The sequence below is a fragment of the Mus musculus genome, chromosome 1 (assembly GCF_000001635.26).
Source record: "Mus musculus strain C57BL/6J chromosome 1, GRCm38.p6 C57BL/6J".
In the NCBI taxonomy this organism is placed as follows: Eukaryota; Metazoa; Chordata; class Mammalia; order Rodentia; family Muridae; genus Mus; species Mus musculus.
The window spans coordinates 194,885,876-194,910,796 of NC_000067.6; the positions used below are offsets into that span (position 1 = coordinate 194,885,876).

A 24,921-nucleotide genomic window follows, 5' to 3' on the forward strand; every position below is an offset into this window, starting at 1 on the left:
AGCCCTTGCTTTGCAAGTGGGGAGATAGGGAAGAGGTCTCAAAGCTGCTCTGGCCTGCAGCCCAGAGTTCACTCAGGGCCAAAGCGGCCAGTGCCTGGCCAAGGCTGACACTGGCTATGAACAATGTTTGGAGCTGCCTTGCTTGTAGACCTTGTGTCTTCTGCAGACATCCTGGAGGGACAAGGAACAGTCAGGGCTTCCCAGGACACTGCCCAGGAGCCTGATGCATCTTCTAGTACCTGGAGACACCAACTTCCTTTCATCATTTGTCATCTCTAGGTTTCTCAACCCTTGAAGGGATCTGGTGTTGACTGTGAGAGGAATTAGGAAATCTAATTTGTTCTTTGCAAAAGAAAACCATAGGCACACCTGCATGCTTGGTAGGAGTATATTTCTAATGTTTGCACCTGCTTTCAGAGCATGTGTACTAACAGGGAACACAGGACAGACTCTGGGTCAGTCCCTCCTCCACAAGGCACCTTTACACAGCTCTGTCCACTCCACCCCCACCCACCTCCTCTGTGACTAGGACGCCAGATCTGTGGAGCTTTGCCTTTATTGGTGCTCTCTGCCTGTTTTCCCCCTGTGTAGCCTTCAGAACTGATAACTAGGCTACTTACTTCTGGGTGGAAGAAACAAAGGGAGAGAAAAGGCATGGAGTTCAGTGGCAGTTCATCTAGTTAGACTCTGAGACCACAAACTTGCTCTTTTCTTTCTTCCTAGGAATTTTTGACCCCTACGGTTCTTGGGGAAGAGAGCATCTGTGTCTTTGACCAGCCAGCCCGCTGTGTGGTGGAATGGTTGACAGTGAAGTAGGTTTTATTGAGGGTAAAAGTTGTGCAGCAGCCATCTTAGATGTCTCTCTCCAAATTGGAAGGAATGTTAGATCCTCATATGGGAAAATGATGATCAGTAGTCCTGGACAACAGCAAACTTCTCAAACCTGGAAGAAAGCATCTTTTTAGAGATAGAGACCCATAGTTCCTGTTCAAAGGAGATTCTAGGTGATTTTGTGAGGAACAAGGAAGTTTTGAGAACCTCTATTCTGTAAAGTTCCCTGTGTAGACTGTAGTTAAGTCCTGCATCCACCAGGCTACTGGCATACTGCTTCACAGGCCCAGAAAGGCAAGAAATGGACTAAGAAGCTGGAAGATTCGGAGCCATGTGGTAGAGTCTGTGACAAGTTGAATAAGAATGGTCCCATAGGCTCACATATTTGACTGCTTAGTCACCAGATAGTGGCAATATTTAAGAAGGATTAGAAGGATTAGGAGATGTGGTCTTATTGGAGAAGATGTGGCCTTTCTGGAGTAGATATGGCCGTATTGGAGGAAGTGTATCACTGGAAGTGGGCTTTGAGGTTTCAAAAGCCCATGCCAGGTTCAGGGTTCTCTCTCTCTCTCTCTCTCTCTCTCTCTCTCTCTCTCTCTCTCTCTCTCTCTTCCCTCTCTCTCTCTATCTCTCTCTCTGTCTCTCTCTCAGTCTCTCTCTCTTTCTCTCTCTCTCCTCTATCTCTCTCCTCTCTCCTCCCTTTCTCTTTCTCTCTTTCTCTCTCTCCTCTCTCTCTCCTCTCTCTTTCTCTCTCTCTCCTCTATCTCTCTCCTCTCTCTCCTCTCTTTCTCTTTCTTTTTCTCTCTCTCCTCTCTTTCTCTTTCTCTCTCTCTCCTCTATCTTTCTCTCTCTCTCTCCCCTCTCTCTCCCCTCTCTCTTTCTCTCCTCTCCTCTATCTCTCTCCTCTCTCTCTTTCTCTCTCTCTCCTCTCTCTCTCCTCTCTCTCTTTCTCTCTCTCTCTTTCTCTCTCCTTTCTCTCCTCTCTTTCTCTCTCTCTCCTCTCTCTCTTTCTCTCTCTCTTTCTCTCTCCTTTCTCTCCTCTCTTTCTCTCTCTCCTCTCTCTCTTTCTCTCTCTCTCCTCTCTCTCTTTCTCTCTCTCCTCTATCTCTCTCCTCTCTCTCTTTCTCTCTCTCTCCTCTCTCTCTCTTTCTCTCTCTCCTCTATCTCTCTCCTCTCTCTCTCTTTCTCTCTCTCTTCTCTCTCTCTCCTCTCTTTCTCTTCCTCTCTCTCTCCCCCCCCCTCTCTCTCTTGCCTATGGACCAGGATATAGCTCTCAACTACTGCCCCAATGCTGTGTCCTGCCATGCTCCCTGCCATGATGATAATAGACTCAACTTCTGAAACTGTAAGCAACTCCCCAGTTAAAACCTTTTCTTTATGAGAGTTGCCTTGGTCATAGTGTCTTCACAGCGGTGAAATTGACTAGGGAAGCTCCTTTCTTCAGTTTCTCTTAACTATGAACATAAGTAATGATTTAAGAATCTAGAAAAATATCAGGAAGCAATGAGGACTTTTAGGTTTCCAGGAAATACTGCATTTGCATAACCTCTGATATCACAACCTTATCTGCTTAAAACCTCAGCTTGCTAATGATGACCAGCATGTTATTTGATTCTTTCAAATTGAAAAAGAAACATCTTGAAAGAGAACATTATGTCCAGTGCCATCTCAGTCACTAATCTATTGCTATGAAGAGACATCATGTCCAAGGCAACTCTTAGACAAGAAAGCATTTAATTGGGGCTTGCTTACACTTCAGAGGTTTAGTCAATGGATGCTTGCATGATACTGGAGCAATATTTGAGAGTTAGATCCTGAGAGAGAGAGAGAGAGAGAGAGAGAGAGAGAGAGAGAGAGAGAGAGAGAGAGAGAGAGAGACTGGGACAGGCATGGGCTTTTGAAACACCAAAGCCCACCTTCCACTCGTGACAGACTTCCTCCAGCAAAGCCACACCTGCTCCAACAAATTCATTCCTCCCAATCCTTGTACTCCTTTAAAATAGTTCCACTCCTTAGTGAACAAGCACTCAAATATATGTGTCTATGGGGGCCATTCTCATTCAAACCACCATAAGTATTTAAGGTGGTAATTGGTACAGATATTGCTGCTTGCATTATCTCAGTTAATAGAAGACTTGTGCTTTGTGGGCAGAGTACCTAAGCTTCAGGGAGAGTTAATTTTTCCTCACTGGCTTCATCAAGTGATTGGGAATTAATATAGTGTACTGTGAACATATGCTGTCCAGGAAGCCATGGGAGAAGCATGTTGAGGGATTAGTTGATAGAGAAATTTTCTTCCTGTTTAATAGGGCACAGAAAAGATAAAGTACCTTTGCTGTTTCTCAATGTCTTTGCCTGGAGTTCCTGCCGTCTTCTACAATCATAAAAGATATAGGTCAGAATAACAAACATAATACTGAGGTACTCAGAGAGAAAGTTAGGAAATTCATGGAGACTCTTGACATTATTGCACCACAAGATTCAATGAATGCCTGGGATCTGTCTTGCTATTAAAAAATTAAACATTTTCCATATTTAGATCACTTGTAGTTGGGTTTTCTGCTACCCAAAGCTCATAATATCCTACTAGATACAATTAATGAGACTGGATTCTCAGTGGAATATGCAAGCAGAAAGAGAAGTCTGGTTAAGCAAAGAGGGATCAGGAGATTTGATGTTCCTGCCAACTCTTAACAAACACTGAGTTGTCTTGTCTCCTATAAGGAACTTCCACAACTCAGAAGTCCCTTATTTTGAGCCTTGATGTATGTGTTAATTACTTAGCACTACTCTTATGAAAATAACCTGAGAGAACAAGTTGAAGGAGGTGAAACTTATTTTGCTCATAGTTTCTTATGAGTTAGTCCATCGTTGTCCAGCCCTGTGTGTTTGGTAGGGAAATCATGGCGGTGAAAGCATGCAGTAGAGGAAGCTGTTTTCCTCATGGCATGCAGGAAACAGGGAAGAAGACAATATCTGAGCCAGATATGACCTTTAAATGCACACCTCGAGCTATTCTCCACTTCCTGAAATTTCTGGTACCTTTTCAAATAGCATCATCAGCTTCAGACCAACCATTTAACATAAGAGCCTATGAGGAACATTTTAGATTTAAACCTTAATAGTGCTTCATCACTAAGATTGTCTTACTCTCCTATCAGATGCCCCCTTTGAAGACATGAAGGGGTCATGGAGAGCAGTGGAGACTTGGCACTATGAGAGACTAGGAAAGGCCATTGGTGAAAATGCAGCCTCAGTGTCAGTTGAAGATCCAGGACTGAAGAATCTTCAGAGAAGTTCAGGTTTGGCACTATGAAGAGACTATGAGAGGCTACTAGAGGAAGTACAGCCCAGCAGAAAAACACCATTGTTTTTGAGATGCCAGTATCAAGGGATGAAGATCAAGAACACCAGTCCCAGAATCTGTAAAAATAAAGCCTAGATTGCCTTGAAGTCCCAAGAGATAAAAAGTGATAAAGTCATGGGATATTTCCCCAGGAAAGCCACTAACAGGGAGTAGAACTAGCCCAAGAGAAAGAAGTCTGTTGCAGTCAACAGAGCTGAAAGAAGTTGGAGATCTGAAGAGCATTTTAACATCAGGTATGGACACACAGTTTGGCGTTTGCTCAGCTAATCTTTTGTTCTTGCTTTGGCCTAGTATTTCCTCACTATAGTCCCTTCCCTACATTTTGGAATGGGAATGTATACCCTATGCTATATGTTGGATATATGTGGTTTGCTCTTTGCTTTTGCTTTTATAGGAATTACAGTTAAGAGATTGCATGAATCTCAGAAGAGACTTTGATCTTTGGACTTTTAAACATTGTTGAGACTGATACTCTATGAGAACTTTTGAAGTTAGATTAAATGCATTTTGCATAACTATAAGGCTATGGGGGTCAGGGAGAGGAATGTGGTGATTTGAATAGGTTTGTTTGTTTGAATGCTTGGCCCACAGGGAGTGGCACTATTAGGAGGTATGGCCTTGTTGGAGGGAGTGGGTCACTGGGAATGGGCCCAGAAGTTTCCTATGCCCAAGCTCTGCCAAATGAATAAGCATCAGAGTCTCCTGGGTGCCTACAGAAGACAGTCTCCTTCTGGCTGCCTTCAGATCAAGATGTATAACTCTCAGTTCCCTTTCCAGCACCTTGTCTACCTGTAGGCTGTCATGCTTCCTGCCTTGATGAAATGGACTGAACCTCTGAAACTGTAAGCCAGCCCTCAATTAAATGTTTTCTTTTATAAAAGTTGCCATGATCACAGTGTCTCTCCACAGAGGTAGTTGTCATCATAAATCTCCCTTCTCCTTTCTTCTGAAAGGGGCAGTGTTAGCATTCTCACATGCCAGTTATTTTCTACCTTTGACTCAACCTTAAGACAACTGACCATCTGTAAAAGACAAGAAACAAAATGTTGATATGGTTCATCTGGCCTCTGTCTAATTTGAGAAAGTTCTTCTGTCTTTTTATTCTAAAATCTGTACCCTCACTTCCAGAACACAGAAGTGCTCCTTTCAGAAATGTCAATACACCATCTCCTTCCTTCCCCTATTTGTTCCAATCATTTCAGTCCTCAGGTAGAGAAGGATGTACTACTTCAGGTGAGGGAGCAGATGGCCAGGAGTGTTCATCTTCAAGCAGAACCAACATTTTTACTTTCTGTTTTGCTCCATCTGATTCCTTCTGACCTTTCACTAGAAAAATCTCCTTTTTAGCCTGTAAGATGTTCTCTTGTGTATCATTATCCATCTTATACTTTTTTTTTTTAAAGAAATCTGTCTTAGCCTTTTCTAAATCTTTTAGCTTGCCCCATATCACAATATGGGCCAATGCCCAAGTGATTCGGAATGGCACTGAAATATTTTCTCCTCGCCTATAGGCTTTCACTATATTTTCTTTAATTTGACACCATAGTCCAGGATCTAGAGTGTCATTTCCAGGAAACCAAGGATTTAATATACTCTGTTATTAAATCTCACCCCACTTGTAGCTGAGCTTTAGACATTGCAGCATCTCCCTTTTTAAAGAAATGATATATTAACTGGTGTTGGTTTTTCCTACTTTTAGCCCCATATTAACCCTTGCTTACCTCTCCTGCAGGGAGTCTCGCTTGCTCTCCTAACTTTTCACTCAGGTCCCTGTTCAGGTATCATTAGTTGACTTTTTGATTGACTTGTGAAGATGTCTGCTGGACCTGGGATCTGAGAACCTGAAAGAATAAGGTGGACTACAGTCTAATGCTGTAGACAAACTTAGTTAAATTTTAATGTACTTTTACACATGAATATAACAGAGAAAGCAACAATCCAAGGAAGGTTGTTTGGGTTCAGGGAAACTGATCAGAAAAATATGTAAATAAACACGAATAAGCACATACTAAATATTAACAGAGCAACTCTTTCCCAGAACTTTTCTCAGGTTGGATCAATTTAAACACAATTGTCTGGCATGTGCTATAGATATATTTGGGAAAGCACAAAAGCAAAGCAGAAGGCCATATCCAGATTCAGTGTTTTACCAAATTGGATTCTATAGCTATCTTCTAACATCCAACAAGAAAAAAACATATCTTATAAATTGAGCATAAATGTTTTTCATAGGAGTTATAAAATCACATTCAAGAACAATTCAAAGTAACAAGATGCACTTGAGGTAAAACGCCCTCTGCCTTTTTCCCTGGAGCGTGTCTCACAGTTACCCAAGATATTGTTCAGCAGGAGTTATTCCTTGGACCATGTTATGACAGTGCATATAGTAAATGCTCTAAGAATTGCTTTATTTAGTGTGAAACCCTTTGCATTGTGTCAGATTGTGTAAGTAGAAGCCTCAGAGCTGGAATTGGAGGCAGAATATTGCCAACATCTGCAGCAGAATGTTTCCTAAAACAAAATCTAAGAAAACATGGGAAATCTAGGCATAGTGGCTCAAATCACACATTTGGGAGGTTGGGAAAGGAGGATTAATGGGAGTGCTGTGAAAGATGGATTTAGTCAGGAATCTATTAAACAACTAAGAGCCTCAGTTAGTCTAATGTACACTTGCAGTGATGTTCAGAGAGCAAGTCATAAATTAGTGTTAGAGAGATATGGGTATATTGTAGGTCTTACAATAATGGTACCCAGCCCATAGTGTGATCTAAGACAATAGAGTGTAGTGGAACCTGTGTGTTCACCATTTTCTGGAAAATAGAGTGCTGAGAATTTTCACCTGAATATCATTTGTATGATACATAATTCTCAGAACTCAGTAGGAGTCCTATTATTATCATTATAATATTTAAATGGCATTGTTGGCCATAGGATATGCAAATTAGGGGCTGGGGATATATCTAGCTCAGTCAGTAAAGTACTTACTCCACAAACATGAGGACCTGGGTTTGATCCCCAGTACCCATGTTAAAGCCAGACACAATGGTACCCTGGTAATCCCAGTGCAGAGACATGCTGATCCCTGGGATTTGCTGGCCAGCCAGCCTGACTGTGTCTCAAAATTTAAGGTAAAGAAAAATTAAGGAAGAAACCCAACATTGGCTTCTGCTCTTCTTATATTCTTATATACCTGCGCACACACACACACACACACACACACACACACACACACACACCTTTTTAAAAAGTTAGGAAGATTATTTGCATGACCCTACCCTAATAATTCTCCCTTTAAAAGCAAAGGATTCAATATGTAGCAGAGGATGGCCTAGTTGACCATCAGTGGGAGGAGAGGCCCTTGGTCTTGCGAAGATTCTATGCCCCAGTATAGGGCAATGCCAGGGCCAGGAAGTGGGAGTGGGTGGGTTTGGGAGCAGGGGGAGGGGGGAGAGTATATGAGATTTTCGGAGAGGAAACTAAGAAAGGGGATAGCATTTGAAATGTAAATGAAGAAAACATCTAATTAAAATAAAAAAGCAAATAATTCATTCTGGTCACAGAAAGGGATCTAAGGGGTTTGAACCATGAGGATTTGAGGTCCTATCCCTAAAGATGGAGGAGCACATAGCAAGAGTATAGGATAGTTTAAAGGGCCTGACAGCAGACTTCCAATTATACAAGCAAGAAAATGAAGACTTCAGTCCTCCAAACACAAGAAACTGAACTATACTAACAAGTGTGAGTTAGAAGAAGAATTATCCTACACTTTGAAAGAGGAGTCAAACTGGTCAATATGTAATCTTCAGCTTTAATAAATGCTCTGAGTGAGGAACAAAGGCACACTTTGGCCTGTCTGGGCTACAGAGCTTTGAACAAGAAATAAAATAAAACGATTTTTCTGTTTAGGCTGCCATATCTGTGGTGATTTCTTATACAGCACCAGGAGACAAATGGCACAGTTCAGACATGGGACTGGAAATCCATATATTTTCATCTTATATACACTTTGTTCGCCCCACATATTTGTTTCTTTTTCTTCCCCACTAGTTTATTTACAATTATTTTAAGTCAAAATATGATTACAGAAGCCATAAATAATTTAGCTACACCTTAATATTGATAAAATATTAGAAAAATGGCTGGACATGATGTTGTATATTATAATGTCTGACCTCAGGAGTCTGAGGCAGAAGGGTCATGAAATTCAAAGCAAGCCTGGGCTGCATAAGTTCTTATCTCAACAAGAACAATACAATATACACTCATGTATACATAAGTCTATTCCCTGTGGTTTAGTGTGTTTAACTAGGGAAATCACTTTTTTCCTTTTAGATTTTTATTTTATTTTATTTTTGTATAAATAGATTTATTTTCTTTCTTTTTTTTCACATCCCTTTCTCAGCTTCCCCTCCCTACTCTTATCCCAACCTCTCCCTTCTTTCTCCCCTATAGTTTAGTCTTGTTGTGGAACTCCTAACAGTGGGAGCAGGGCCTGTCTCTGACTCTTTTGATTATTTTAGGACCCTTTCCTTCTACTGGGTTGCCTCATCCAGCCTTAATACAAGAGGAGGTGCCTAGTCTTATTGCAACTTTATAATCCGTGGTTGATATCTATGGGAGGCTTACCCTTATCTGAAGAGAAACAGAGGTAAATAAAATCACTTTTTTATACCTTAGTTCCTCATATACAAATAGAAATGATAATGCCTAGTCACTGCACTTTAAGAAAAACTCATGTCAGACAACAAACTCAGTGTTCTTTCTGACATTCATGCTGGACAAAAATGTAGCTACCCACCACACACATACACACACACACACCCCAAATAACTAGCAGGTCACTTAGGGAAACCAGATAAATCCACAGCAGCGAAATCTAGACTAGGGCATGTAGACTCCTGCAGAGAGGTAATATGCCTCTCTCGTGAAAGCATCTGAGATGAGCTGCTCCGTGCACTTTCAGTCCTTAAGGGAAAAAGGCCGATGAAAAATTATGATAGACCAGTTCTCAATATTGCCAATAACAAAACATAAAAGCCTAAAAAAAAGAACACTAGGTCATTTCAAATGATCAAGTAAATTGCTTAGAACATTGAAGGAAAAAAGAAAGCTACAACACAATGCATGCATAAAAGGAGCATTAAAGGGAATGAATGAATGAATGAATGAATGAATGAAACCAAATACCCATAAAGCAAAGGAGAAGCAGAAGTCCTGGAAATGTTATCCTTGGCTGTAGATAGACTATGCCTGTGCTTAAACAATGGTGTGTGACAGGTCTTAAACAGGAAAGCATATTGGAAAAACAGGCTGCAGGCATGGTGGAGCCCGCATTACGAAATTCAATCTATGAAAAGAAAACAGACAAGAGATGAGTGATAAGCATACCCATGAAGGACAAAAGGAAAGTAGATGAGTTCCTCCAAGTACTAAGAGCCTCCAGGTTAAAGAATGTTCATTATAAAACTCATTATAGTTGCAACACGGAAAGATTTTGGATGACAGTTGGGAAAGGAAAGTCAGCATGATGCTTTATCTGGCCAACAAAAACAAAGCACTTTTTCCTACTTGTTCCACTCTTCACAATGAACATGCATGTTAGAATGTAAACCCAGGTAATGAATATGTGCACATGGTAAAATAGAAAATAAATTTAAAGAATTAATGATGAGCTTTCACAAATCAGTCTTTACTCAATCTATACAAAACTAAGAACTAACTTTAGCAAGTAAAACTACATGGCCACACACCCCTATTAGAGTCTTAAGTAAGAGTCTGCCATTTGTCACTGGTGAGGGCCAGGCATGTTCTCAGTTTCTTCCTCTGTAAAACTAAGATAGTAAACATTTCACATGGTTCTGGAAGAGTTAAATGAAATGTCACATTTAAAAAATGGCTGACATATATGGTCAGTGCTCAAATTGGTAGCTATTTTTTACTTGCTATTGCCTCCTAAGCTAATAAAGAGAGCTAATCTTCCAAGAACCTTTCAGTCTTAAAACATCGTGTTTCCATTCTTCTATAATCTGAGGCTCCCAAAAAACTAAACATAGCTGAGTATGGTAATACATATCAACTGCTTGAGTGACTAGGAAACAGAACTGCTTGAACCTAGGCATTCCAAACCATCCTGAACATAAGAAGACTCATCTGAAACACACACACACACACACACACACACACACACACACACTACACAATCCAGCAATTCCAGCAATTCTGTTAGGTACATACATAAAAGCATTGTACTCAGGACCAGTATTAGATTAATGTTCATTACAGCATTTATAACAGCAAAAAGGTTGAGAGAAAACCCATGTCTATTACTGATGAATGGATAAACAAAATCTATTATATATATGTGTATATATACATATATATATATATGAATCAGTCATATAAAAAGCAAAATTCAGATATATGCTATAAGTGAATCCTGACATTATATTAGGTAGAGTAAATCATATTTTTAAAAAGGAAAAATGATATATTATTTCATTATATAAAATATCTAGATTAGGCAAATTCATAAAGAGAGAAAATAGAGGCAGCCATTGGCTTCAGAAAGAAGTGGAAAATGAGGAGTCATTGCCCAAAGGAATAATGATATTCTGTTTAGGATAATGCAAGAGTTTTGAAAATAGATGATAGTGACAGTTGCATAACAATTAAAATGTTTTAAATGGCATGCTTTAAACTGTTAAGATCATTTCCCCTACAAAACCACCATCTTTCAAACACTAGAGAGGCAACATCCATATAAGAGAGATAAATTCATGTGTGAGACTTTCCAGTCACTTTTCCTGGGTCAAACCTTCACTCTGCCATTCATGTGCTGTCTGGAAGGGATCAGGTTTCTGAGCCTTATTTTCTCTCTCTGTGGAATGGAGATAATCTCAGGGGCAAAGGAATATCATAGGAACCATAAAATACTAAGATAGATCTGCTAGTATTCCTCAGGGAGCAGTGCTAATATAATAGCGGGACAGGGACACTAATAGAACCAGGGACAGAGGTCTGGCTGATTTGTTCTGGAGTAAAGTCTGAACTCCCAAGATTCTCTCAGTTGAAGCATACACCAGATTGTTTACAGACTGAAGACAACAAAGCAGTCATTGAAACTGGGATTCAAGCCCAGTTTATTCTCCTGACCTCAGGGAAAGATCTTTCTAGTCCTTCATGAGACAGAACCACATGGCTCTTAGAGTCAAGTAGAAACTCTTGAATAAAACTCACACAGCACGTCATGATCTAGCCTGCCTGTCTATACTCCTGACTGTCACTGTATCTCCTTACTTACCTCCATGCTAAGATACTCCCAGATCCTCCTGAAAACTTTCCATCATGCTGCTTTTCTGTTTTCTTCCCCAATGTTTCCAGTCAACCCTTGATCATCACATCTTCTAGGAAAGTTTCTTGATCCACCTTGACTGAATTAGCTTTTTCTATGACCTTGTATAATGTTTTTCCCTTTAATTCCTGTTCTTGTGTCTCTCTAATAATGCTGTACCTAACTTGAATTATTCACCACCTTACTCCAAGTTGCCATAGTGCCCGCAGTGCTTGGCTTAGAAACACAGGTTGATTACATAGATGAATGAGCTTGACTAGAGAGAAGAATAGAGAGAAAAGTGGTCTACCACTGGTTACGTATAGAAGTTACTTTTCAAAGGTGGTATCAGATCCTATCATGCTTTTGAAATCTCTCTCAAATCTTTATCATATGGTTAAAGACCCCTTGACATTTGTCAGTATTAATGAGAAATAGTAAGTGGTAGCACAGGTCCCAAACAAACCAGCATGGTGGTGGGGGTGGTTGTGGTGGTGTTGGTGGATGTTGTTGTTGTTGTTGTTGTTGTTGTTGTTGTTGTTGTTCTTCTTCTTCTTCTTCTTCTTCTTCTTCTTCTTCTTCTTCTTCTTCTTCTTCTTCTCCTTCTCCTTCTCCTTCTCCTTCTCCTTCTCCTTCTCCTTCTCCTTCTCCTTCTCCTTCTCCTTCTCCTTCTCCTTCTCCTTCTCCTCCTCCTCCTCCTCTTCCTCTTCCTCCCCTCCCCTCCTCCTCATCTTCTTCCTCCTCCTCCTTTTTTTTCTTTCATCTTTTGTTTTTTTGAGACCAAGTTTCTCTGAATTCTGTGTGTTCTGGAATTCACTCTATAGACCAGGCTGGCTTCGGACTCAGAGATCTGCCTAGCTCTGCCTTCTGAATGCTGAGATTAAAGGTATGTCTCACCACCACTCAGCTACAAGCATGGTTCTTAACTTTCCTGCTGTTGTTGATAATGCCATCGCCCAAATGACTTAAAATTCCTGCATCACTGGCCTCACCAGTACTCCCAAACCACAACAGCTCCTCTGTCTAGGACTTTCCTAGTCCTGTTGTTAGTATTAAGTAGTACTTTGTGGGCTAGGAAGTTGGATTAGTCAATAAAGTGATGGCAAGAAGGAATAAAGACTTAAGTTCAATCCTTAGAACCTTTATACAAAAGCTGGGTGGTAGCACACACCTGTAATCTTAGCACTGGAGATGTGGAGACAGGAGAATCTCTGGTGCTCAAAAAATCCCAAAGTCCTATGTCTCAGTGAAAAACTCTGAATCAGAAAGCAAAGTGTACGACTCTTTAGGAATGCACCCAAAATTCACCTCTAGCTTCTAACTCACATGCACATACACCTACAAAAATATACACATGCAAACACATCCACAAAAGTGCTTTGTATGGAACGCAGCTCTAATAAAGAATCTAAAAAGAATTTTTAAGAAGTTGAACATCAGGAGCAACTCATCAAGTTAGGAAGTGAACAATGAACTGAAAAACACAAATCCAAACAACACTGAAATTTCTTCTCACCTGTCAAAATGACTGTCTCTTAGAAAATGAAAAATATAACAAATACTGATGAGGACATAGGGGAAATAGGAACTGCAGGTGTAATTGTAAATAAGTTACACTAGTCAAGATATGAAGTTGCCCATCAATAAATGACTAGATAAAACGTGGTGTGTGTGTGTGTGTGTGTGTGTGTGTGTGTGTGTGTGTGTATGTATGTGTGTGTGTGTTTGTTTCAGAATATGATTTAGCAGTAAATCTTATAAAAGTTGTGTCTTTTGCAGGAAAATGAATAGAACTAGAAATCATCATCCAAATTACTTTTTCCCCTCATTTTTAGACTCCTTGAAGGTAGGAATGATATCAAAGTAGACTAATAGAAAAGATCAGGAGAGAAGTCAAGGTAAGAGCTAAGTGGTGGTGTGTATGTGAAAATGATCAAATATGATATATGCATGAATAAAATGTCACAATGAATCTTGCCATCTGATATAATTAATATGCACTAATAACAAAATATTTGGTTACCATAAGAATTTATTTTTAGTTGAGTCTTAGCGTGTGAATGTATCTGTTCTTTATAGCATTCAGATTATAAGGCAGTAAAAATTATGTTATATGCTATAAAATTAATTTTTAAACTCATTTTTAAGCCAGGTGGTGGTGGTACATGCCTTTAATCTCAGTACTTAGGAGACAGAGGTAGATGGGTCTCTGTAAGTTTAAGACTAGTCTGATCTACATAGTGAGTACTAGGACAGCCAGGACTTCACAGAAAAAAAAAAAACAGTCTTGAAAAACCAAAAATAAATAAATAATCTAAAATAAAAATTTTAAAGCTTCATGTTTAAAACTAAATACTGTGACAACCTATTAGTGTGTGTGTGTGTGTGTGTGTGTGTGTGTGTGTGTGTGTGTGTTTTAATATGTATAAACTAAAGTCCATACACTTGACTGGAAAAATAAAAGAGAAAATAGGTTTTCCTCCACTATGTAAAATCAACATGAATACCTGCTTAAGTCAACATCATTTAACTCATCAGAGAACTGCCTCTGTTCCCTTAGCAACTAAGAGAGAATAGCCCTGTGATAGCAGCTCCACTCTCCAGGTGTCTAGCAGGACAAAAAGGGAATAAAACTTCTTTTTAACTTATTTGTTTGGTCTGTTTTTGTGACAGGATTTTACTATATTTTCCAGGCTTGCCTCCCACTCTCTAAACTCTTGGCTTTGCCTCCCAAGTGCTGGAGTTACAGATGTGAGCCACCACACCCAACTTCAGCTAGCTACATGGAATCGATCTGCTACTTAAGTTCCTTCTTTTAAATTACTTATTTTGGCATCCAACAAATTTTCTTTTTAAAAAATGACAGGCAATAGCAATTTAGAAGAACTCTTTGGAAGATATACCTAGATGGTCACATGCATTTGAGGAATAGTTTTTTCCAGTAGGTTGGAGCAATTTACAGATTTTTCAAGGATTGTCCTTGAATAATTTTTCAATTATTGTCCTTAGGGAAGAGAAGACTTGGTACTCAAAGCAGTTAGGATCTAATTTCCCTGTGCCCCAGTTTTCTAACCTGAAGAATGGAGATAACAGTGATATTGCCTTCATAGACTTTTAGGTACAGTCCGATTTATTATTCTTTGTTCCACTGGCTCTCCTGGACAGAGGCTCAAATCTCATTGGAAGTTGGAAGATGTCAGTCTGACTGGGCAAGATGACAAGTCCAGGTTTTAAAATTCCAATGACATGCGTATTTTTACCCACCATGCATTAAAAGTATGTAGCTCTCATTTGGACAAACAACAGTTCAGAAAAATTCTGTATTGTTTAGAGACTTTTCTCATTATTTATTGATATTAAACATGTGCCTGATGAATTTTTCAGCATCTGGCATTTGAGAGAATTGAAGCACATGAATTACGAGTTTTTATTCTCCGGGCTCTAATCATGTAATTTCAGGCCTTGGAGTAAGTGTGATGCTTGTCTCTTCAGCCTTATGGAGAGGATTTAACAACTATCAGGTCAAAATGTAAGGGCAGCTGCTCTTATTTAAGAATAATATGACAACCTAGTATCTAAATGACTCTTCTGTGTCTAATGAAGCCAGAGTGAGATATTTTCCATATTATTGTTCAATTTCCATTTTATAACTCTTGTAATAAGTTCCTGTTTGAGCTATCAACAGAGGAATTTTATCCTCTGATTGTCAGGAAATGAAACCTACACAATCCAACATCTTAAACTTTTGTCTGAACTTCCAAAAAGTATGAATTCAGTTTGTCACTATGTATCTGTTCCATACCATTAAGTCTTCATTGCCTTCTCTTGCTGCAGCCTCCCATGTAGATTGAGGAAGTTCACAGTTAATTATCTTATCTCTTATTGTAATTTTTATATAAGCCCTTCTAGAGCAGGAAGCAGGACAACTTTCAAACTGTAAATGAAAAAAAAAACATTATAAACATTATTTGATTTAATTCAACAAAACTAATAAAAAGTATAAGTGTGTCAGTCTTGTGCAATGTATATGAGTAAGATCTCTTTTCCAAGGAGGTACATGAAAGAAAAAAACAAGACATGTTTCGTGTAGACACTTATCACACACATCTATGTGGGGTGAAGTTGGAGGAAAGATGCCTAACCTCATAGCCTAAAAGTTGGCTTGAATACCAATGTCCTTTGACCAATTTTATATCCTGAGCGAGTTTTTTGTCTTCTTTTTGCTTCAGATTCATCATCTCAAAATTATGATTAAAAAAAGGCTTAATTAATACTTTCAAGATTCTTGACATTCTCAGGGGTAGTAAGCTCCCAGTAAATACTGGTTTTTATTCTTTTAGCTCCCCCTTTCTTACTTATCATAGAAAGATCTTGTCATGATTAATAGTCACATACTAGAGTTGAACAGTACACTTATATACAATAAGGCAAGGATGGAAGCAAATTCTAAAAAGGAAAACCTATTTATCTTTCTTTCCATAGAGATTTCTTTACTCAATTTATAGTTATCTAGATCATGACAATCTTTTGTGGTTATTTTGCTAGGTTTTGAGACAAAGTCACTAGGTGGCCCCAGCTACCCTCTAGCTTGTGGTCTTTCTCCCTCTGTCTCTTAAGAACCTCTATACCTGGCTATGTGGTAATCTTTAACAGCTGCGTTTGTCTACAGTAGAGCAGCTGTGATTGTGAAAGTGGCTCAAAGCTTGGTAAACCATGGAGTCAAAGACATAAGGACACACAGCCCTTGTCTCTGATCAAGAAACACAAAGAACTGTCCAAGGAAAGGAAATTTCTCTATCTTCCAGATTAACTACTACATTAGAGTTCCTCTTCAGCCCACTGAGTGAGGCCCTCAATGATATCCAGCATTCCCTGAACATGTGGTTCCAGAGAAGGCAGCAATAACAAGACACCAATCTATAAAGATGACTTGATTTGTGAGCACTCTCCACCCAGATAGCCACAGGATAGAACCATGGCTTTGGAAAGAGACAGATGTAAGAGCCTCTGCCATCTTCAAAGTCTAGCCCCAACTCTCAGACATTGTTCACCCTTGGCACTGCAGCATCTTTAGCAGCAGCAGTTCAAAACAGCACCACCCTCATTTGGCTCAAAATTATTCATAATCCGATGACAAGAAAAAATCAAGCAGGCATGTGGCTTATCAGACTCCAGGCACTGTGCTTAATTAATGATTTATATGCAACTCTTATGTAATATACTATTCAATAAACAAAAACATGAAGTGTATGGAAGACAAATTTCTGAAAGTTAAGATATTTCAATGTTTAGTTTATATTTCACTTTATTGCATCCTTATTTAGAAGAGTCACCATCAATTATAGGTTAAACATATTTTCAAAACATCTATTCATGTGTGTTTAAAGTTATTCATTTAAAATTAGATGGAGAAAATTAGATGTGTAGGCCTCAACCCTACACAAACAAATATAGGCAACTTAGGAAAGCTGGGAATGGGAAAGGAGCTTTCCCTGGGGAAGAGAACACTAATTGGTTGTACAGTGCCAAACTGTCATCCCTGAAAACATACATAGAGTAACATTATATGGACCAAATAGATTATATTTAGGAATATATATATATATATATATATATATATCAATTACTTAAAAAGAAAAAAAGGAAGTCATGAATTTGAAGGAGAGCAAGCAGGGAGGGGTGTGGGGGAATGTTGTAAATTATATCAATAATGCTTTTAAAAGAAAAAGATTTATTTAAGGAACTAAATGCTTTTTAATCCAGGGTTTTGAATGGAACCAGGAGATTATTGGGTCTAACTAACGCACACACCATCAGAGGTTGCATATTATATGGTGCTACCAGCTACATCCTGCTTCAAGGCACTTGAAATGTGGCTAGAACTGTTGTGCCATGTTCCTGCTTTTAACTTTAAAAACTGAAGCAATAACTGAGAGTGATGGTATACAGTGCAATTCCAGCACCTGGAATGCTGAAGGGGGACATTGATGAGGTGAAGACCAGTTCAAGAATGTATAGTGAGCACTTGTCTCAGGGACAACAAGAAAGCTACTAAGCACTGCAGCAATGCAAAATGTTTTTGTAGGGCATGTATGATGCTTAACATTTGTCACATATAGTGGTTTTCCGTGTATTCAGGGTGTGTGTGTTCGGGGGGGGGGGGGACAAAAGGGTACGCTATTTTTAGTGTCACACATACTTCACTGATTTAGTTCGTATCTACATACTAACTGACTTAAATTATTTGATGATTTTCTTAATGTATATCATTATATTTTTAATTAGGTATTTTCTTCATTTACATTTCAAATGCTGTCGCAAAAGTCCCCCATACCCCCCACCCACTCCCCTACCCACACACTCCCACTTCTTGGCCCTGGCATTCCCCTGTACTGAGGCATATAAAGTTTGCAAGACAAAGGGGTCTCTCTTCCAAATGATGGCCGAATAGGCCATCTTCTGCTACATACGCAGCTAGAGACACAAGCTCAGGGGGTACTGGCTAGTTCATATTGTTGTTCCACCTATAGAGTTGCAGACCCATTTAGCTACTTGGGTACTTTCTCTAGCTCCTCCACTGGGGGTCCTGGGTCCATCCAATAGCTGATTGTGTTTGCCAGGCACCGGCATAGCCTCACAAGAGACAGCTATATCAGGGTCCTTTCAGCAAAATCTTGCTGGCATATGCAATGGTGTCAGCGTTTGGAGGCTGATTATGGGATGGATCCCCGGGTGTGGCAGTCTCTAGATGGTCCATCCTTTTGTCTCAGCTCCAAACTCTGTCTCTGTAACTCCTTCCATGGGCGTTTTGTTCCCAATTCTAAGAAGGGGCAAAGTGCCCACACTTTGGTCTTTGTTCTTCTTGAGTTTCATGTGTTTTGCAAATTGTATCTTGTATCTTGGGTATTCTAAGTTTCTGGGCTAATATCCACTTATCAGTGAGTACATATCATGTGAGTTCTTTTGTGATTGGGTTACCTCACTCTTTTATCCATCATATTTTTATCAACTATTACAAGCTACAGTGACATCTATAACTGGTAATCATAAGAATGGGAAAATATTATTCTAATCACAACATAATTATTTTCAAGCTTAAAAGTGAATGTGGACAGTTTTAAGTCTGACGCCAAAGTACATGACTGATGCAGAATTGTATAGCTACAGCTTATAATGTTGTAGAGCTTGATTGGTAACATGCTTGTCTTATGCTTACAGGCATGGAGATCTGAATTTAACCCCCCATCCCTTCTATATTAAAAACAAACAAAGAAAAAGCCAAACAATAGAATACTAAATACTTGTAATTTAAGTTCTGGGGTAGTAGAGACTGGTAGGTCTCTGGGTCCCTGATTAACTCTTACTGTTCCTGGAAAGACCCAGGGCAATGAGACCCTGTCTCACTAAACAAGAAGGGTGGCATCTGTGAAGTAGCAGCCAAGTTCCTTCTCTCCTCCACATTTAACCATTCCATGTTTACAGAAGTAATAATAAAAGAAAGAAAAATGGAAGAAAGAACAGCTTTATGCTGCGAATTCCACAATCGATGACTACTCTAATTTGTTGGAAGAAAAATAAAATAAGACAGATAATTGTTGTGTGTATTTCATTTAACAATAATAATAATGTATATTCTATTAAAAGGGACTTTCAGCAAAGGCACAGTAGATTTGATAAACTCCTCTCAGCATTCAAGGAAGAAATGATGAAATTATTTATGAAAATTGTATATTTAAGGAAAATGTAAAAACTTAATTTTAAAAATATTTTATATGTAGGTTTTGACTGATTAATGCATGTGTACCTTGTTCATGAAGTCAGAAGAAAACATCAGCACACCTGGAACTGTAGTTAAAGATGGTTGTATGCAACCATGTGGATTCTGGGAACGAAATTGGGTCCTCCACAAAAGCTACAAGTGCTGAACTGATAAACTGTCTCTCCATCCCCAAGAACTTTTTTTTGTTGTTAATTTAAAAAGTATGAAGATCTAATACCAATACTCCTCAAACTATTCCACAAAATAGAAACATAAGGTACTCTACCCAATCCATTCTATGGAGCCACAATTACTCTGATACCTAACACACACAAAGACCCAACAAAGAAAGAGATCTTCAGACCAATTTCCCTTATGAATATCGATGCAAAAATACTCAATACAATTCTTGAAAACCGAATCCAAGAACACATCAAAACAATCATCCATTATGATCAATTAGGCTTCATCCCAGGGATGCAGGGATGGTTCAACATATGGAAATCCATCAATGTAATTCATTATATAAACAAACTCAAAGAAAAAAAACATATGATCATCTAATTAGATGCTGAAAAAAACATTTGACAAAATCCAACACCCCTTCATGAAAAAGTCTTGGAAAGATCAGGAATTCAAGGCTCTTAAATAAACATAGTAAAAGCAATATACAACAAACCAGCAGCCAACATCAAACTAAATGGAGAGAAACTTGAAGCAATCTCACTAAAATCAGGGACTAGACAAGGCTGCCCACTCTCTCCCTACCTATACAATATAGTACTTGAAGTCCTAGCCAGAGCAATTAGACAACAAAAGGATATCAAAGGGATACAAATTGAAAAGGACGAAGTCAAAATATCACTATTTGCAGATGATGTGATAGTATATATAAGTGACCACAAAAATTCCACCAGAGTACTCCTAAACCTGATAAAAAAAAAAAAAAAACTTCCGGAAAGTAGTTGGTTATAAAATTAACTTAAACAAATCAGTGGCCTTTCTCTACACAAATGATAAACAGACTGAGAAAGAAATTAGGGAAACAACACCCTTCACAATAGTCACAAATAACATTAAATACCTTGGTGTGTCTCTAAGGAAGTGAAAAATCTGTATAAGAACTTCAAGTCTCTGAAGAAAGAAATTGAAGAAGACTTCAGAAGATAAAAAGATCTCCCATGCTCATGAATTGGCAGGATTAATATAATCAAAATGGCCATCTCACCAAGAGCAATCTACAGATTCAATGCAATTGCCATCAAAATTCCAACTCAATTCTTCACCGAGTTAGAAAGGGCAATTTGCAAGTTCATCTGGAATAACAAAAAAAATCAAGGATAGCAAAAAACTATTTTCAACATTAAAAAAACTTCTGTTGGAATCACTATCCCTAACCTCAAGCTATACTATAGAGCAATTATGCTAAAAAACTGCATGGCACTAGTACAGTGACAGACAGATAGATCAACGGAATAGAATTGAAGACCCAGAAATGAACCACAAACCTATGGTCACTTGATCTTTGACAACAGAGCTAAAACCATTCAGTGAAAAAAAGATAGCATTCTCAATAAATGGTGCTGGCTCAACTGGCAGTTAGCATGTAGAAGAATGCAAATAGATCCATTCTTATCTCCTTATACAAAGCTCAAGTCCAAGTGGATCAAGGACCTCCAAATAAAACCAGAGACACTGAAACTTATAGAGGAGAATGTGGGGAAGAGCATGGAACATATGGGCACAGGGGAAAAAAAAATCCTGAACAGAACAGCAATGGCTTGTGCTATAAGATCAAGAATTGACAACTGGGACCTCCTAAAATTACAAAGATTCTGTAAGGCAAAGGACAATGTCAATAAGACAAAAAGGCAACCAACAGATTGGGAAAAAATCTTTACCAATCCTAAATCTGATAGAGAGCTAATATCCAATATATACATAGTATTCAAGAAGTTGCACTCTAGAGAACCAAATAACCATATTAAAAAATGGGGTACAGAACTGAACAAAGAATTCTCAACTGAGGAATACTGAATGGCTGAGAAGCACCAAAAAAAAATGTTCATCATCCTTAGTCATCAGGGAAATCCACCTCACACCAGTCAGAATGGCTAAGATAAAAAACTCAGGTGACTTCAGATGCTGGCAAGGATGTGGAGAAAGAGGAACACTCCTCCATTGTTGGTGGGATTGTAAGCTGGTACAGCCACTCTGGAAATCAGTCTGAAGGTTCCTCAGAAAATTGGACATAGTACTACCGGAGGATCCCACAATATCTCTCCTGGGCATATATCCAGAAGATGTCCCAACCGGTAAGAAGGACACATGCTCCACTATGTCCATAGCAGCCTTATTTATAATACCTGGAAGCTGAAAAGAACCCAGATGTCCCTCAACAGAGGGATGGATACAGAAAATGTGGTACATTTACACAATGGAGTACTGTGCAACTATTAAAAACAATGAATTCATGAAATTCTTAGGCAAATGGATGGATCTGGAGGATATCATCCTGAGTGAGGTAACCCAATCACAAAAGAACACACATGATATGCACTCACTGAAAGTGGATATTATCCCAGAAGCTCAGAATACCCAAGAAACAATTTGTAAAACACATGAAACTCAAGAAGAAGGAAAACCAAAGTGTGGGTACTTCGATCCTTCTTAGAAGAGGGAACAAAATACCGATGGAAGGAGTTACAGAGACAAAGTTTTGAGCAGAGACTGAAGGAATGACTATCCAGAGACTGCCCCACTTGAGAATCCATCCCATATAAAACCACCAAAACCAGACACTATTGTGGATGCCAACAAGAGCTTGCTGACAGGAGCCTGATATACCTGTCTCCTGAGAGGCTCTGCCAGTGCCTCACAAATACAGAAGTGGATGCTCACATCAATCCATTGGACTGAACACAAGTTCCCCAATGAAGAAGCTAGAGAAAGTACCCAAGGAACTGAAGGGGTTTGCAGCCCCATAGGAGGAACAACAATATCAACTAACCAATATCCCTAGAGCTTCCTGGGACTAAACCACCAAAGAAAACACATGGTGGGACTCATGGCTCTAGCTGCATCTGTAGCAGAGAATGGCATAGTTGATCATCAATGGGAGGAGAGGGCCTTGGTCTTGTGAAGGTTCTATGCCCCAGCATAGGTGAATGCCAGGGCCAGGAAGCAGGAGAGGGTGGGTTGGTGAGCAGAGGGAAGGGGAGAGGATAGGAGGTTTTGGGGAGGGAAAACCAGGAAAGGGGATAACATTTGAAATGTAAATAAAGAAAATATCTAATAAAAAGTTTTTAAAAAAGAAGAGTTTTAACAAGAACCAAGCTTGTATAATTGGCCAGATGTTAAAGTGCTTTGCTTCACACATAGGTATAAGATTCATACACATTCTTAGATAGAAAGATGCTAAAGGAAATTTAAAAATGTAGATATCAGGAATGACTTTCAAGGTCCTCTAGCTTCTACATGTGTGTGCACATATGTGCAGACACATGCATGCAGCCCACACACATCTGTACATCCCTACTCAAGAAAAAGGATGTAAGATCTGTTGGTTCAAATTTTGAAAAACTCTACCTTTCTTTTCCTTTTCCCCCATATGGGCTTTAGTTTTCTGTTTTGTGTTTTTGTTTTAAATTTAGGTAAGTTAGAAGATATAAAATACACTGTCCTGTAAGTATTCTAGATATGTTTCAATCAGAAGAATGTTTAATTTAAAAAAAATGTTCCTTATTCACTATTGAACTCATTCCACAATTATTTTAAGTATTCTACATCTGTCAAAGAAGTAGCTTAGAGAGTAGTACTAGACATTAAACAAGTACTTTTCCAGCTAAGGTAAGTCAGAATCAGATTTATTGCAGTTTTCAAAGGCAGGCTAGTGCTTCCTTTACTTCTTTGTTGCACTCTGTGATACATCTTAAAAATATTTATACTCTTGGTTGAAGCACTCCATGAGGTTTGCTCTGGATAGTGTTGTTAAATCATTCATTGTATATATGCAAAAGCAATGAGTCATTTGAAAGAAGTAGAAGACAATGAATTTAATAGCTTCTTGACTTCTTTGCCAACATTCTTGTATTGAGTCATGAGAGAGCTTTATAAAGATTTACTGACTGTTTACTTAAACACAAAATTTTCATATAAAGAAAAGTTTGTTGAATATTTCAAAATAAGATAAAAACCAAAAAGGCAGTATGATTTATGTTTTATTCGTAATTTCATTTGTAATATGCCTGAAAGAGCCAAATTTAAAACCTTAAGGAATTGAAAGCTTACCTTCAATCTAGCTAATTAAACTTGATATTTTTAGTTGATATGAAGATTTTTCATAGTATAATCGATTAAATCACCTTGCCATTTTTAGTTATTGTTTATATGTACAATTGTAATTGTAGTTGATACCATTATAAAACTTGCATTACAACATAACTGGAAAAAGGTGAAGAGATTGCCAACCAAGAACAAGTGAATTTCCTACAATCAATCAATCAATCAATCAATCAATCAATCAATCCAAGTTTTAAGTTCAATGCTAACTTCATATAAGAGTTAATTAATTTATTTAACTTGGTCAGACATAGTTTTGAAACTAGTAGCTTTTTCTTTCTCGAAGTGATTACTAGTAAAATGACAGAGCCAGGTGTGATGGCACACACTTTCAATCCCAGCTTTCAGGAGGTTGAGGGAGAAAGACTAGGGTTCAAAGCCAAACTCTGCTACATAATAAGCTTGAGTCAGTCTGGTCTACATGAGATCCAGTCTTTCAAAAAATCATGAATTGTAGAGGAAGACAGACCAGATCTGGGAGGAAACATTAAAGAATAATTTCAGTTAAAAGAGAGTTTATAAGTATGTTTGGGAGATTGTGTGTATGTGTGTGTGTGTGTGTGCGCCTGTGCGTGTGTGTGTGTTATTTTTTCACTATAAATTTATAAAATCAAATGATTTAATCCAACCATTTCACATTAGAATTGAGTGTCTGTGCTGGAGAAGTGACTTCAGGTTAAGAATGCTTGTTGCATAATCATGAGGACCCAAGTTCTGATCCCAGCACCTACAGAACAAATGCCTGAAACTCTATCTACACACAAGCTTGTACATAGGAACACACATATGTAATTTTAAAAAGAATATATCGTCATATCTGGTTAAAGTTATATAAAGTATACATAGCATGAAGGGGAAATCTAAAACACTTAAATATTTTTATATTCATCACACATTAGAAGAAATATTTAAGTACATTGGGTTATATAAAATATATGCTTAAACTAATTTGCCTGGTTCTCTTTGCCTTTTTAAAATATAACTAATAGAAATTTTTAAGTTAAGAGAAACATTTACTTCAGTTGTGTAGCCACTGGTAAATTGCTCATGTTCCTGTAAACAACCTCTTATTTATCCTATAAGGATCATAATGAAAGTCAATGGAAAAATAAATTAAGTTAAATTTAACAGTTATGAGGTAGAAGTAGTTTGGAAGAGGGAGGTCAGCGGAAGTAAAGTTGGGACAAAAAAGTTAAGGAGATGCATATGATCAAAATACATTGTATATATGTATGAACGTGTTATAATAAAATCATAACTAATGTTATAATAAAACCAAATAAATGCATAATT

At 38.4% G+C, this 24,921-nt stretch overlaps 1 long non-coding RNA gene across 2 annotated transcripts; it reads right to left on the minus strand.

Annotated features, from left to right (window-relative positions):
- Nucleotides 1-570: 570 nt before the first annotated feature.
- Gm39748 lies at nucleotides 571-15,362 on the minus strand. Of its 2 annotated transcripts, XR_865915.1 has the most exons (4): nucleotides 15,331-15,362; nucleotides 5,920-6,039; nucleotides 3,162-3,205; nucleotides 571-943 (listed from the first exon to the last, which is right to left on the minus strand). It is a non-coding gene; the product is annotated as a predicted gene, 39748 (long non-coding RNA). The 2 variants fall into 2 exon arrangements; XR_865916.1 differs by lacking the exon at nucleotides 3,162-3,205.
- Nucleotides 15,363-24,921: the final 9,559 nt, after the last annotated feature.